Here is a 16,901-nt window from a genome sequence, read left to right as displayed (position 1 = left end):
AACTGCTTGGACCAGTGAGCACCTTGTGAACTCTTCTCAAAGCCTCAGCTGACAGAGATCAAACCAGTGACAGCCTGCTGCAGTATCCAGAGACATAACTGTGTTCAAAGTGGTGGATTGAGGGGCAAAAGAAGGGGGGCACGCAGCCGCCTCAGGAGGACAAGGGAGGGAGGTAAGCCGCTCCTGCCAGCGACTGATCTTCTTTCCCTTTACCTCGTTGTCTCTGTGCTGTCACCCGCTGATTGATCCAGGTGTTTTACAGCTATCTGGAGGCACAGAGCATTCAGACAAAGAGAAGCCTCTGTCAATCCTTTTGATTGGGGCTGCACATTCCTTGGCCAGATGGTGGACAGGCCTACGTTAATGCACATACCTCTCTGCAGTTCTCAGGAGAGTGTTCGCTTTTTCTCAGGCACTAATCATGATTCTTACATTTTCAAAATTGTGAAGATAAAGAAGGATGTTCTGTTATATTTAATTTAAAACTTAAAGTTAGGTTTTACATATAAGAATTTGTTTAGCATATAGCATTTTGAGAATTGTTGGTAGCAACTAAACCACTTCTAGCCTTAATAAAGTGCAGCTAACTGAATTCATCAATCACAATTTTTTTTAAAGGTCCTGCTTTTTCGGTGTTTTCTGAGCTTTAATTGTGTTTACAGTGCACAATATAACGTGTTAATGTGTTTACTTATCTCTATACCGCTGTTTTCACTGTCCTTAAAACTGGCAGATTCATGATGACACTCCTCCTTGTTCTATGAGGTCCTTTCTTCAGAAATACATAACGAGTTTTGATTGTGTAGCTGGTTTAGTGATTTGACAGCAGCTTAGCTTAGCTGGTGACTGGTGTATTCCTGTGGGCGGAGGTTAGTCAAAAACTCTTATATTGACATCACATATCCGGGAAGTAGAGGGCTGTAGTACCAACCGCCAATTTTCTGTAGTCCTTGAAAAGCGAATTCTGTTAAAGAAAATATATCGCTTGGCATTGACCTCTGAGCTTTATAATTTTGCAGGCATTATTTATGCTCTAACAGCAACCTTACACACCAACTTAAGTTTAAAAATGGGATCACACAAAACGGCCGCTTTAAAACACATTTTTATTCGAGGAGCTTAGATACAAAAGCCTCTAAACGCCATCTTCGTCAAAAATTTGAAAATGATTTTAAAGTCTGTGTAAAGTGATATTAAGTATATGTTCTGAGTTTGTCACACCACAGAAAAATGGTATTATCACACAGACAAATTTGAATGAAAGTCCAACCCAGTCTCACCCCATGGCGTCAATATTTGACGACACTTGACCATGCGTCAATATGTTGACGCGGAGGGTATACCTTTCGCGTCATTTTTTGACGAACTAGGGACTTCAATACTATTAAGTCCGTTGCATTCTCTTTCCTATTTTCTTACCATTTTCGCGTCGGTTTAGGGTTAGATTTACATAATGACATCCCTACCCAAACCTAACTCTAACCCCAACGCCAGGTGACAACTGTTTAATTTCGCGTACCTAACTCTAACCCCAACGGCAGGTGACAACTGTTTAATTTCGCGTACCTAACTCTAACCCCAACGGCAGGTGACAACTGTTTAATTTCGCGTACACTGTTTAATTTTGCGTAATCTAACCCTAAACCAACACGAAAATGGTAAGAAATAGGAAAGAGAATGCAACGGACGTAATAGTATTGAAGTCCCCATTTCGTCAAAAAATGACGCGAAAGGTATACCCTCCGCGTCAACATATTGACGCATGGTCAAGTGTCGTCAAATATTGACGCCATGGGGTGAGACTGTGTTAGAAAGTCAAGTAAATAAAATAAGTTATCAAAATTTTGGAAAAACAAGCAGCATTTTCTGCACTCAAACGCTGAGGAAGTGTTTGCTGTCTGTGCTAAAACCATGCTCACTTGCACGGAAGCTGCCATCTCTCAATTTCAAATACGGCTAAAACCTGAATAGATCCTTGCGATTGTTTTAGAGGGCAGAGCCATGCTCAGTGGCTCCAGTGTGTCCCCGAGCCCTGTTCAGCCCCACCCGAATAATCCTGAACACAGAAATGTGGATAAACTGTTAACGTTGAAACTCCACAGTTTAGTTCTACATAGTTCACTGTCTTTGTGACATGTTTTAGCAATACATTTCTAACATATATTATGTCTTTTAAACCAATTCTCTGACATGACTTTACACTGACTTTAACCGAATGCTATCTGCACATATTAGATGTTGATTTGTTGGCAGAATCCACTTAACACTAAGTTGACTTTTGCACTTGTCCTCTAAGCACCCCCTTAACTCTTTCCCCGCCATTAACGAGTTAACTTGTCAATTAAGAGAAAACACTTCCCTGCCAATGACAAGTATTTCCGGCAATCTGTCATAATTCTTTCGCAACTTATAAAACCTGGAAGTATTACCCTAGGGCAAACAGCTGTATGTATGTTTTGAGGATTGTTCTAAATATGATCTCTATCAAAAGTCTCTCACAAAAATTTCATTATCTAAGCTTTTTGTTCAAAATTTGGTGTTTTTAAAGAAACCTTCCCATATATGAGAGGTGATAAAAGAGAACTAATGAAGGTAGGATAAAATGTTTTTTTTTTAAGCAGAGGGTCTGTTGTATGTATATATATTTAAAGTAGAACATTTTCTGGAAGGCATTAAACATTTGAGAAAATCATAAAATATGCTGCCGCTGGCTGGCAACTTAAAAGAAAAAAAACACTGGTGGGGAAAGAGTTAATGTGTGGTTCATTTCTTCATTTTTTTTAATTGTGATTTTATTATTTGTAATGTTTCTATTAACATCTTTAGTGATTTTGCAATTGTTTAATATGTCTTGTCCAAAGAAGTAGATTTTAGAAGTGGAGTTTTTTGCAAAAAAAGCTTGCATGCACTTTCTGCAAAAGTATACAGAAACTGTGCCAGTGAAACATATTTGTACATTATAAGTCTGTAGAACAATTTTTCCTTCAAATACCAGGAACTTGACTCTTGTTCCACTAACTCCAGATTCCCAAGTTTCAAGTATCAAAAATCGGAAAGCAGACTAGATTTTAGGCTTTTGTCTCTCTGGACTTCACTACTGCATTAAACAGTTTAAAGAAGAGGGTTAATAGTATTTATTATTTTTAGTAAGATAGATTATTCTATTTCACAGTGTCTTTAATACATATTTTATTACTGTATTAAGCCAAATATATTTTACACCATCTTAGAATATATCTGCTAAATAAGTACTGGCAATTGATTAAATAAATGTTTATAACACTCTGCATGTGAATTTTCAAGCCTTTGACTCTTATCAGTTTTCCACTGATAAAGTTTCATTCTCAGCAAGCTTTGCCACCTGCTCTGATTACCCAAAGATGATTGCGTGGGATAGCAACCAAGACTGAAGTAGACAGAGGACGGAGTCTAGCATACAAATATATCCTCTACAATTGCATTAAACAAACTCCCAACACAACAGACAAAAAGCACCAAAAGCAACAGTGTAATATTTTCTGTGAGTAACTGTCAATCTCCTCACACTACTACAGTAGTAGCATTAGTCAGAGCACAAGCATTTTGCACTCAGGTTGACCCTAGAAGGAGGGGACAGCTACACAAGTACTAAACAGGACAGGAGAGGGTGTGTAGACACACAGACGAGACCTCTGGGTCTCCAAGAATTTAGGACAATCTTCTCATCTCCATAGAAACTCCCCATAATCAATCTCACAAAACAGCACTTGTGCAAAGAACAATCTGGTTTATCTCTTTTATTTCATTTTCCAGTTAATTAGAAAATTAACAAAAAAATATTGACCTAATGTCAACACAGCAGAAAAATTATGTTATTTTTCCTCTCAGTGAGTGTTTGTGTGTGCGTGCGTGCGTGCGTGCGTGCGTGAGAGAGAGAGAGAGAGAGAGAGAGAGAGAGAGAGAGAGAGAGAGAGAGAGAGAGAGAGAGAGAGAGAGAGAGAGAGAGAGAGAGAGGAGAGAGAGAGAGAGAGAGAGAGAGAGAGAGAGAGAGAGAGAGAGAGAGAGAGAGAGAGAGTTACCTGGGTCTGCATGATGCAATGTCAACTTCTGACTACAACAGCTACGCCACTGATTAAGTTCCTTCAAATAATTTTTTTCATAGCCTTGAATGCATCATATTGCTACAAAAATAAAATAAAAAGAGAGACAGAAGAGATAGAGAGACTCATCCTGGGCGGACTTCCACTACTACATGACCACAGTGACAACTGTGAGACTGTCCCTCCCACTCCACAGGGCTCTGACAGTCTGAATATACTGGAATGTGTGTGCATGAATGCAGAGGGAGGGAGACTCAATAAAGGTCCATCATGCTCTCTTTATCAGGACAGACAAAGTTCAGAGATAGAGATAAGTTGAAGAGGAGAAAAGACCATCTGTATGTCACAGGTCATGGTCTGCGAAGAGACTGTGCTTTACATCCAAAACTTATGTATAGATTTTATATCCATGAACACACACTAACTGCTAAAAATAGAATATACATGATTTCTATTGCAGATGTCTTAAAGGGGTCAAATTGTCAGATTGCATGTTTTCCTTTGTTTTTAGAGTGTTAAATGATGTCTGTGGACATAAAAGATCTGTAAAGTTGCAAAAATGAAAGTTTCAAATCCAAAGAGATATTCTTTTTAAACGTGAAGCCTCATCCACGCCCACCTAAAACGGCTCGTTTAACACGCCCATGCAGTTAGACGTCATACTGGTTTGAACATTTTCATAACACCGCCCTCATATACACAAAGATAGAGGGTGTAACTTTCAATCAACGCTGTAATATTGTTTTTTCCGCCATGTCGAGCAGACGCTGTGTTTCGTTGCAAAACTACTTTGGTTGGCATTCCAACAGAGTAAACATTAAGAAACCAGTGGTTAGGTTTTATTTACAACACTGTTTCAGAACAGTACAGCTCAAATGTTCGATTGTGTGCTGCACATTTTAAGGAGGACTACTTTCTAAACATCGCGGAGTACAACCGCTGGATGTACACAAAGGCTTTGTCTAAAAAGTGGAGCAATTGTAACTTTGCAACTACACTGACATCCTGTAAGTTGCCGATGTTTTAATATTTAATACATTTCCTCACTGACGATTCAAAGACGAGTTTTGAGCAGAGACGCGCCTGTGTTTTAATGCATTTCCTAATGATGATCCAAACGCGAGATTTGAGAAGTGCAGATTAGTGCTTGTTTGTTGTTTGAACGTTCACAAATGCAAACATGGTTTATGTTTTAGTATCCTTACCTTACCATCTGTTAAGTTCTGCTCACATCGCGCTGGTAAAGTTGATCGATTAGCTTAGCCATCCGTGTTTTCTGGGACAGATTCAGGCTCATGTTGATAAGGTAGTAGTAAATATGATAGTATCTCGTTGCTTTCACTATTGTTTTGGATGCTCATCTTCCAAAACTTGGCAAGGAGCGTCATATTTCCGATTACGTTACTGAGGTATTCGGCCAATCACAACGGACTTGGATAGCTGGCCAATCAGTTCACACCTGTTGACACAGCGCTTTCTCAGAACGATGAGCTTTGTACCAAACGACCTGTTTCAAATGGGTGGGACTTAGAGGTGCTGAAAAAAATGTATGGTATGTGGAAAATAATGATTTTTTAACCATAAACCACACAAACACATTGTATTACACCAAATACACACAGTAATGTGCTTTTAAGCCCTATAATATGACCCCTTTAATAAAAACAGGGAGGTCTGTTTTGCATATATGCAACAGGGAATGTTTGCCAAGGATTTGATTGCCATCCTGCAATTGACTCAACAAAATTACCACTCCACTTCATTTGACTACCACCATGGACTAAGAAGGGCCAATACAATCAATTAAAACAAGTAAGGGATGTTTGTATGTCTTCAAGCCTATGAAATATTAAGTCATTAGCACTACAAATTGTGGCAGACCTTTTATTGCTACAAAGTCATGAGAAACAAGCAGTGGCTTAGAGTTAACAAGTCACATATCTCTACCCCCTCCGCCCCAAGCATCAACTCCAATCTCCATCCCCACTCCACCTCTCCCCAAATCTGCATCCCATATTTATGATTGTACCACATCCTAACAATAACACGACTAGAACTCGTGCAAAACACACGTCTAATGAAACACACGTTACCACAGAAAGCTGTAAGTACAACCAGCTGTGGCTGTCTCCTGTGAGAGCAAATGAGAGAAAGCTAGAAATACTGAAAAACAGAGAGTAAGTCAGGGACATGTAAATGCAGCTGTAAATGGGGGAAACCACATGCTCTAGCTTTCCAGCTGCCTTCTTAGTGGCTCCTTCTTTCTCGGGCCCCTGTTCCTCTCTAGCCATCTTTGTTTTGACAGGGCTCCACAGCTCCAAAAACCTCTCTCAGATGTGCTGAAGTAGGACAAAAAACGTATTTTCTTTTGTGGCCACAAACACGCTGTAATGCAATCACATTCTCTTGTTTATGTTACACACATAGTGAATTAACACAAGCAGTCATTAGACTGCAATCACACTTTTCCTTATACATATGTGTTTGGTTATACATTTTGTAAATCTTGAAAGCTAAAATTTTCTTTGTGAAAAAGGTTTTAGTTAGATGCAATATTCTAAGAAGGACGCATTTTTTCACACTGTGGATGTACCTTAATTCTAAGTCTTAATTCTAAAATATTTACTTTGTAGGGGAATATAAACTTGATAGCAGAGCCAAATTCTGGGGACCCCTGAAGTAAGACTTAAAACATATACAAACTGGTTAACGAAAACATACAGGTACACAATAATAATACTGTTGCTCTCAGTACCACCTTATGAAATCTCTCTCTCTCTCTCTCTCTCTCTCTCTCTCTCTCTCTCTCTCTCTCTCTCTCTCTCTCTCTCTCTCTCTCTCTCTCTCTCTCTCTCTCTCTCTCTCTCTCTCTCTCTCTCTCTCTCTCTCTCTCTCTCTCTCTCTCTCTCTCTCAAACATGTAGGCTGCAAACATTTAAACTAGCACATTTATTTATTTGCAAGGTGAGTTTCTCAGGTTAAGCTCACATAAAAAGATACACAATATCTTACATAATGCAACTTAAAATACCTAGTTAAACATCTACACATAACAACTGGCTAATGTTTAAAGTCTTTTATTTTTCGAGATAAAGGTGCAGATGTGTGTGATGTTTGGAAATGTAGTGTTGTTTTTGTTTTCTCCATTCATGTTTTTTGCATGACTATCTTGTTTGTGTCAACCCCATGTGGCAACTTTGCATAGACATTTGAATAATGAAGGGAAGTCATTTAACTATTCTCCAGGTATTAAAAACCAATGTTTTTACACGATGCAGCAACATTAGGCATGTTAATTAAGCTCTTTGGAATTATCCAGAAAAGGGACTAATTTAATTACTTGTGTCGACAAAATATATATATAAAAAACAAACATTAGAAAACCAACCCAAGAAAAAAAAGAGCCCAAGATCTTATCTGCATTTTCAGCATTTCTATTTTTAGAAGTCTTGTTTGTAAATGGGCATGTACAACGTTGATTGAATAAATAATTTTAGAGCTTTTATTACAGCTATTGTTTGTTTGAGTGGGATGCACTGGATTAACATTGCTTAATGTTTACATTCATTGCTGTAGTTTGTAGTGCATATTATCTTTAGTGAACTATTTTGCATGCTTACAATGCAAATGCTTAAATTCTAGGAAGTATATTAAAGATGTATAATTGCACTTCTAAAATAAGTGGTGTGCTCCTTATGTTTGCAAATTATTTTAATGACAACTTTAGGATAAATTATGTGCCTGTGTCTCTGATCTTTCAAATAAATACAACCAGATCTTTTTCTTGTATTGTCGTAGACAGAAGTTGTAAAGGAAGAGACTGCTGATGTTCTAAAACACATTATTGAGTAAATTCAATGTATTTTTCTAATAAATCTCCCGTTTTTGGTTTCTTATCTTCTGTAAAAATGTTATAAATTTTAAATTAAATTGAATAAATACTTAATGGGTACTTTTTTTCTTTTTAATTGATGCATTTTAGCAAACAGCTATGTTATCAACTCATTCTATAAGTCTTCTTCAGCCAGCCCTTTTCCACATGGTATTCATACATTATTGCAGAGGTTATTGATAGACTGCTAACTATTTGTTAGCAAAATTGCTTTATGTCATATTACTGACATGTGCCTTATTAGCAATTCAGCAAGAGATCACTGGACAATTAGGGCAGCTCTGCCTCACGGTCGTCCCATGCCACGGATCCACTGCAGGGGTGTGATGTGCACGAGGCACCTGAGGGAGAGGCCAGAGTGACAGCTGTAACAGAATGATCACCATCATTGTCTGTTTTAGACTAACTGGAGCAGCAGCAATCCTTAAAATGATCTCAGTAATTAATTAGAAATGCAGTGAGGCTGAAATTTTTAATCAAGAAACTGTATTTTTAAAAAGTGAGAAATATCAATATTCATTACATTCTGTACTCCTGACAGTATTTTTGTGCATTTCGATTTCCAATGAAAACAGGCAGCTTTGCAGATATAAAATTAAAGTACATCCCAACTAAAAATCACATCCCTTCAGACTCTGAAAGGCATTAATTCTAAAATCAAAGCCGATAAGAAAAACAAATAATTAAAAGTCATCATATTACAGGTTTTATATTGACTATTGACTATGGATAAATAGTTTATAAACCATGTACTGATAAAATACTTTTCCATTTATTTTCAAAATGTGCTTGTTTTTCAATAGTTTTTTTTTTATAAAACAAAATTTCAGTATGCAAAAACAGCATACAAAAAAGACCCAGTTGGTCTACTGCTTCAGCTGAAATTTCTCAGTATACATTGGATATACACTCCTTTATCCCACCCTTCTATCTTATATCCTTCTTTTAAAAATATAAGTGATATTTGTACCAAGAAACATATTACTTGTTTTGTAAATGTAAAAACGTTATTTTATGCATACTACTTCCACAAATTGACTGTCGATAAAGCAGGTACTTTATATAATTAAATAAGTAAAGTGAGAGTATGCAATATTGGATGCAAGGTTGCACTCTACTGTGATTCTTGTCAGTGATGTCACTTGTAAATGCCAACTGCATTTTTCACTGCCTGCAACATTGCGACATCACCTGCAATCGACACAGTACTGGACTAGCAAAGTACAAAGTTGTAATGGCAGGGGTAGAAGTGTAACTTTGCAATTGCAATCAAATGTTGTATCCCTATGAGCAAAATATGTATTGTGACTTTTCAAAACACAAAATGTAATATCTTAAATAATCAAAAGCATTTCACACAGTTCTGAAATTCATGTACAAAGTTTTATTATCAATAATTTAAAAAGGCAGTTATTTTCCAAGGTACGTTGGATTTATTGCTCTATTTGAGTGTAATTGGTCATTTTTGTATGTGTAATTTTAGTGTAAAAAAGCATTAAAATGAGTTACTTTAAAATGTGTAATTATTAAAAAAATAATAATAATAAGTAGAGAAGTGTAAAAATGAATGGACATTTGTTCAAAATTAAAACAACTTTGGTATACACTTGTACGCCCTTCTATCTTAAAACACAGCTGCAGTACGATCTTCTGTTAATTTTTCTTTTGTTTAATCAACAGGGATATGTTAACCTGCCTGTAAAAAACACAAGTATTTTGTGATTTTTTCTAATCATTACATTATATCATCCTAAATAATGTAAAGAACATTCTATGAAAATACAACATTGATATCTTTAATATTGACTGAGTAAGGAAAATAAACTAAAATCAAAAAATAAAATCAAACTTTGATGCTTCTAATTTCATAATTAAATAAACTGGATTTAACAGGCAGGGTCACATTGCAAACAGGATAATGACATAAATAATGTCATGTTATTTTGTTAATGTTTACTTATACTGAGCCATAATATCAAGTTAAGGAATGAAAATAACAGGTAGCAATACAAAAATGCACTTTTCTTTAAAGGGACACTTCACCCATTTGCATAAAGCTTTGTATAGTTAGATACCCAGTCATATTTTGGAATGGTCATGCATCATTTTCTCAGTTGCCACTGAGACAGGATATACAGATTTCAGTGTTGCACTTCCTTCTTTCAATGATGTAAAAATCATTTATTAAGTAATTTATTATTTCTAATAATGGTATTGTAAATGTACTGCATCCTTTGCTGTAAAATGCACTGCAGAATCACCTCGGAAGGTAGGTATTTGGTAGGTTCCGTTAAAATTAGTTGCTCATGTGTTTTGCTTTTCAAATATCTTTATTGTTTTTGGTATATTACCGTTGTAATTAACTTTTCCTCATGAACCTTTTCCCTAATGAGTGTTATTTATTTTAACAAAACCGATTCATAATAGATTTAAAGATTTAAAGCCATCATGTGGTGTTTGGAACAATCAAATTAACTGCTCGATTTTATTCAGCTCGCCAAAATACTATGCATGGTGAACCAAAACTTTGCTGAGGTTATCAACAAAAAGAGTAAACGTCTGAGAGTGCAAGTCAGGGTTTGATTGTAAATCCTATTCATTTGGATTTTTTTATCAGAGTTGAAACTGTTAATATTTTAGTTAATGTAGCATGAACTAACATGAATTATTGTACTGACATAAACACGAATTAATGCTGAAAAACTACATTGTTCATTGTTTGTTCATGTTAGATAATGCATTTACTAATGTTAACCAACAACCTTACCTTGTTGTAGAGTGTTTTTGTATTTCAGAAATGTCAAATATTGACGAAATGGGGTGAGACTGTGTTAATTATTCAGTACACATAAACATATAATCCAGGGTCTGTTCTGTTCACACAACAGTTTACAGAGCTCTAATACACAATCAACACACACATATCTGCTACAAATGATCACTTAGAGTTTGTTTGTGTATACTATTGTTAGACCACGATTACACAGAGAGTGCAAACATTACTAATCCTATAAACAATATAAACTCACCTATGGGGTAACCATAGGTGAGTTTATATTTTTTATAGGATTATAAAAATATTATGTTTATTAATAATATAAAAAATAATCTTTTTAAGACTAAAAAGTGTGTAACAATTTTGTTAAATAAAAGGCATTTCAGTTTTCAAATACAAAAGCACAAAACAATTAATCTACAATGTGGTGAATTAAGAGACTTCATCCTTCTCTGCCCTTGCCTTTGTGTAACCATCGTGTTCTTCGGTCTTCATATGCTATATTAATTTACTAGTTTTAAATTTGCTAGTACATGGGTTCAAGTACTTGCTGATACCGATGCCAGAATTTTTTGTGGTATCGGCGGCATTATACAGATTGCTCAGCCCTGTATAAATATCTAAAGTAGCTGTGTTACAATTAACCCCGCAGCAGTTTGTGCCCTGCTCACCTCTATGTATGAATATGATCCCTGACCGAGCATCTGTCAAACTCATGTACAATTTACATATGATGCCTGTAACCATAGTGATGTCTGTACCTTTATCAACAAAGTATTTTATAATGGAGGCAGCACTGAGGCATATAAACCATTTTGTAAGATGCAAATAACACTGGTCCAGAAGCACTTCCTGTTTCTGGTTTATAATACTACATAAACGTTGGAATAAAATACAACCAACAGAACATATAGAACTTAATAAAAAAAGTTAAACAAACATCTTTAAGATATATGTAAAATAAAGAAAACAGTTACAAACTGAAACAGGAAGTGTTTCTGGACCAGTTTTGTTAACATCTTGCAAATGATCTATACAACACAAGAACATTCGCCGTTGCATGTTGACATCTATAAACACTTTGTATGTAGAATATCACATTATAATGTAGCGCAGCTGACTTCTCGTTAAGTCTCCTTAACACAGTGACAGAGAATAAGTACGTAAAGCCCATTCTTTATTTTCCGAACCAAATGTCTAGGTAAGCGAACAGCCAGGGTATCAAAACCAATCCAATGAACATTCAAAATTAGCCCACACGTATCCCAAATGACTATTCAAAGCACAAATACCAATAACTGATAAACAAAATCCATTAACCTGCAGAAAAATATCAACTCGTTAAAACGCTTTAAAAGTATCCCAAATCTGAAGTCCGCAAAAAATCAGGGGACTTGGAAACGCAGCGCACAGCATCTCCCGTCAAGTTCACACTTAATCTCTGGATAAATGTACAAAGTCAAAGATGAGTTGGAGAAAGATGTAATTAAGAGGTTTCAGATATAGGCAGAGAAAACACTTTTTGAAAGGCACAATGCTATTTTTTTCAGCTTTATGTAATTTTATGAATGCAATGTTATTAATGTAATGCTGCAGAATGTACAGCGTGTGACCCCATTACATCAATAATGCATCGCTATTTCATATTTCTGTGATGTGAGTCATGTGATACGTAAATAAGAGGAAAAAATATGACGTGAACTTAAGCACAATTGTTCTGCGTGTGTGCACAAGGTATTTTTGTATTATTGTTGAATATGTGCACTCAATCTTCACAAACTCCTTAAACTGGCAGCAGGTGACTAAATTGTAAAACATAACCTGCCAAACTGGTTAGTGATTTGACATTGTTACCACAATAGCTGGACATGATTTTCATAATTTAATTCACTGTGACCCTGTTGCAGACCCCCTCACCCCCCTTTTCAAAAACTCATAGGATCTATTCTAGACGAATCAGAAGTTATTTTGGATCCAAAACACAAATTTTGCTGAAAGGTGACAATTTTGCAACCCTGGCAAGTGCAAGCTGCTGCAGACATACCCTTTTAAAATGAACACAGGCCTTTTCTTCATGCTGCCAGTTAAGAATTAAGTCATATTGTTAAGAGTTGTAAGTCTTGTTGCCATGTGTACTGTATGTGATTTTTGCAATCAATCAATCAATCAATCAATCAATTTTTTAGTTCAGGAAAATAATCTTGTAGATGATACACCTACTTGGCGATTAGTTGTGTATGTGAACACCCACAACCCACAACTCAATCAGTGTTAGTTTTCAGAACAGACACATATTTGTGTTATTATTGTATTACACTGTTAAACCTCGCTGTTGATTTCTGGGTAAATAACTGTAAAATTGGCAGTATTTAGCTCTAACATTGGTGATAGGTATTTTACTGTGATATGAGGTGCAGTTATGCTGCACTAATAATAAACTACAGTAAATTACTCTTTGCACCAATTATGGAACATAACTGTAAAATTATCTGGTAAATTACTGTTCTCTACATTCCCCATGATGCACTGCGTCACAATTATTGAAAACTGTTTACATCTTCAGTCAGAAAACAAGGCTTAATGCATTAACACACACATACGCACACATACATGTGCATGCATACAAACAATTCATCCACAGGTGCAAGTGTCACCAATTTGACTTGAAACTTAAAAGTAAACTGTTAAAATATTTGTGAGTGTCTTTAAAACACATAAAGGTAAGATTCCAAATAGCTTCCTGATTAGCAAGTTTTTAGCATCTCCTATCAACATTAACCCTTGTGCGTTGTTCTAATTCACTGCCCTTTTATTTTGTTTGTGGCCAAAAAATGCCACTAAATGAAACTGTTGTAAAAATGTATCAGATTAATATTTTTTCAATTTTTTAAAAATAAATCTGTTAATCAACCTCAGTACTGATCAAAATTACCAACAAAAATTCCATGATTGTAACTCTTTAATTGCCAAGTTCATAAGTGATGCTACTTATTTGGGAAAAAACACAAAATGACATATTTTCAATATAAAAAGTGATTTTGGACTGGATTTTTAAACCCTTTTCACAGTCTTGGGCATTTAAAAGATTAATTAAAACATTGGCTTTGATTAATTTTTAGTTTTTGTGCAGTATCAGATTTTATTTTTTTTCTTTCTCATTTATTGTTAGTGGCTGTTTTTGCCCAATTGACTTCCATTATAGCTAATTTTTTGATTGCAAAGCCATGGCACCTTACTATCATGCATTTTTGATTGTTGTTGTTTTTTCCTTTTGCAAAGAGTTAAAATTTGTCATTTTTACTGTTGATCACCATGTGGCACCATTAACCATTTAGTAGGCCTGTGCAAAAAACAGAGCTTTATTTCTGATTTCTACTTCGAGTTGTATGTAGCATTTTTGTTAATGCTTGAATTGTAAGGATATAAGAAAGGTCATTTAAATTATGTTGAATTACTGCAGGTTTGGAATAACCTGAGGGTCAACGGTGACTGAGATCTTTTTTTTTTTAGGGTGGGATTTGACATGATTTTGTTAAGTCTTAAAATAATTTGTCTATTTGTATTTATCTATTGTCAGGATCCTGCCAAGGAGTCTTGTTTTGTATTTATATCTAGTCATGATAGCAGGGTTCTGGCAGTCCCATGCTCTATTGGCGCTTTTCCATTGCATAGTACCCCACGGTTTAGTTTAGTTTGGGTCGGGTCAGCTCACCTCACTTTGGCGTGGTTAGCTTTTCCATCGAGTTTAGTATCACTTCGTAGTGGGAGGGATTATAGGCGTGTCGTTATATTTACGCTGCCTACTGCTGTGACATCATACACGTGAGAGCGTTGTTGTACATTCCCATACATTCATTTATTTCTCAGTCTGCCACAAAATTAAAATTGGCCACCACAAATAGATGTTTGCACATCGCGTTTATAACTACCTCTATCTCATATGATAGTTTCTGTTCAAACACCCGACCCGTGGCGTCAGTCGACAGCGCTCCGCTGAGCCTCATTCAAGTTGCATATAAGCATATATAATGCGGACGTGCACGTCGCGAATGTGCCGCCATAAACTGCAAGTCTGGAAAAAACTGTTATGGTGTCCTGGATTCTCAACCTGCGGATGTTTTTCATCGCTAAAAGGGTGTTTGGAAACTTATAGCAGAACACAGATAACAACATGTTTGCTTGAGACAGCGCAAGCTAGCAGTAAGCTAAAGCTAATATTTACATTATAGCGATGACGTGACGATTCTCTCAAACCAATCAGTGATCTACAGTGTTTTCGTGTCACGTTTGGTATCAGCTCGGGTCGCTTGGAACCCCAACCGAGGTGGTACGAAAAAAAGTATCGGGTACTACGTACTGCACTCAATGGAAAAGCTCCCAAAAGTAAACTGACCCGACCCAAACTAAACTAAACCGTGGGGTACTATGCAATGGAAAAGCGCCATATGTGGGGGTTCATGGCCTTGTTTATTGGGTCATGTGCCTCTGGTGTCTTGTCTCTTGTCCCCGCCCCCTCGTTCTCTTGCTTATTAGTAATCATTGGTTTTCTCCCATCACCTGTTCCCCCTTGTTATCTTGTTTGTTTTTTTCTATATAATGTCATTGTGTCCTAAGTTCTGTGCAGGTTCATTTTGTTTTGTTCTCGTGTTCATGTGGTTATCTAGCCGAGTTATGTTTAGTGTTATCTGTCTGCTTACGGTGTTTCATGTCGTGCACCCCCTCGTGGGTTTTGTTTTATGTTAGTAAATAAAGTGTTTTCTGTTTCCCCCGACCTTGTCGGCGATTGGGTTTGTCCGTCCTCTGATCCTGACATCTATTGCCACCGTAATAAAGTGTATTTGTCTAAATTTTTGGGGTTATTTCTCCCTTTTTAATAAAGTATCATAAAAAAAGAATCTTTCAAATGTTTTAGAGTACCACAATGAGTACGACATTTTATATACTGTTTATACAGTATTATACCAGAAGCATGTGTTACTGTACAGTAATTAACTAAAATCATTGCTGCCAGTTATTAACTGTAATTCCTAACCTACAGTATAAAACTGGAAACATTGTTGCCAGTAAGACACCATAATGGTACAGAGACAGTAAATTACTGGCAACACTGTTGCCAGTTATTCACTGTATTGTCATAGACACAGTACTATACTGGCAACACTGTTGCCAGTAAGTCACCGTTACAGATGCTGTACAATAACTAGCTGGCAACAGTGTTGCCAGTAATTTACTCCTAAAAAGCCTGGTAAGGTTTAACAGTGTATTTTAAACAAAACGTGCCATCACTTTGTAATACTGGATTTTAAATAATCAACTTTACGTTTATTAATAAAAAGATATTGTAAAACAATTAAACTTCAGGAAATAATTAAGAGAATAAAAATATAATAATAATTATATAAATTGTGATCAGCATCAGAATAACATTGATAACTAATAAATTGGAGTCAGATTATAATTTAACTACAGAGGTCAAAGAAACAAATTAAATAAATGGAATTATTCTTCTAGAAGCGCTACGGACGGCAAGAACACGTGAATCCTTCACCACGCCATCGGATACCTTCGTTGGACCAGTGGGTGGCATCTTACAACTTTTATTTATTTTAACACAAAATGACACACAATATGTTAAAATGACATAACATAATGTAAAATAACGTAAAAATTAACATCCTTTCTTAGAGTGCAAGATTGAAACGAGAGACAATAAGAGGTACAGTACATACAGCCATTAAGTTATGGAGTCTGCACTTAGCTTTCTTGCTCCTTAGGAAACACAACAGGTATCTTGGGGCCTGACAAGATAGCAGCCAGTAATGGGTGTGTATAGTTCTGCATAAAGTAAAATGGAATACAACAAATGGTGTGGTGGACACTGTGACCATAATAAAAGGAGAGCAAGAGTCATATAGTCTCGTGATAACCAAGGTCATAGTCTTTTTAAAATACTACAGAATACAGTTTCAGCTGAAAAAATATATATATATATTAAAGACGAGCTCAAATACGTCATGAGCTGGTTACCCCTTGTTTGGTGTTGGTCTAGCCAGTGGACAAGAACAGAAAAAAATGGTTGTCAACCAGCATGATCTTTCTGATAAAAGTATACGGTTGTATATACACATATTTGTTTCAAATTTCAATGAGATTCA

General features: G+C 36.1%; 1 protein-coding gene across 4 annotated transcripts in view; it reads right to left on the bottom strand.

Annotated features, from left to right (window-relative positions):
• Positions 1 to 16,901, bottom strand: part of bnc2 (basonuclin zinc finger protein 2) — a 437,581-nt gene that overhangs the window by 124,242 nt on the left and 296,438 nt on the right. The window lies entirely within an intron of this gene.

Source organism: Paramisgurnus dabryanus, chromosome 4 (genome assembly GCF_030506205.2).
Source record: "Paramisgurnus dabryanus chromosome 4, PD_genome_1.1, whole genome shotgun sequence".
Taxonomy (NCBI): Eukaryota; Metazoa; Chordata; class Actinopteri; order Cypriniformes; family Cobitidae; genus Paramisgurnus; species Paramisgurnus dabryanus.
This window is presented reverse-complemented; position numbering and strand designations above follow the sequence as displayed.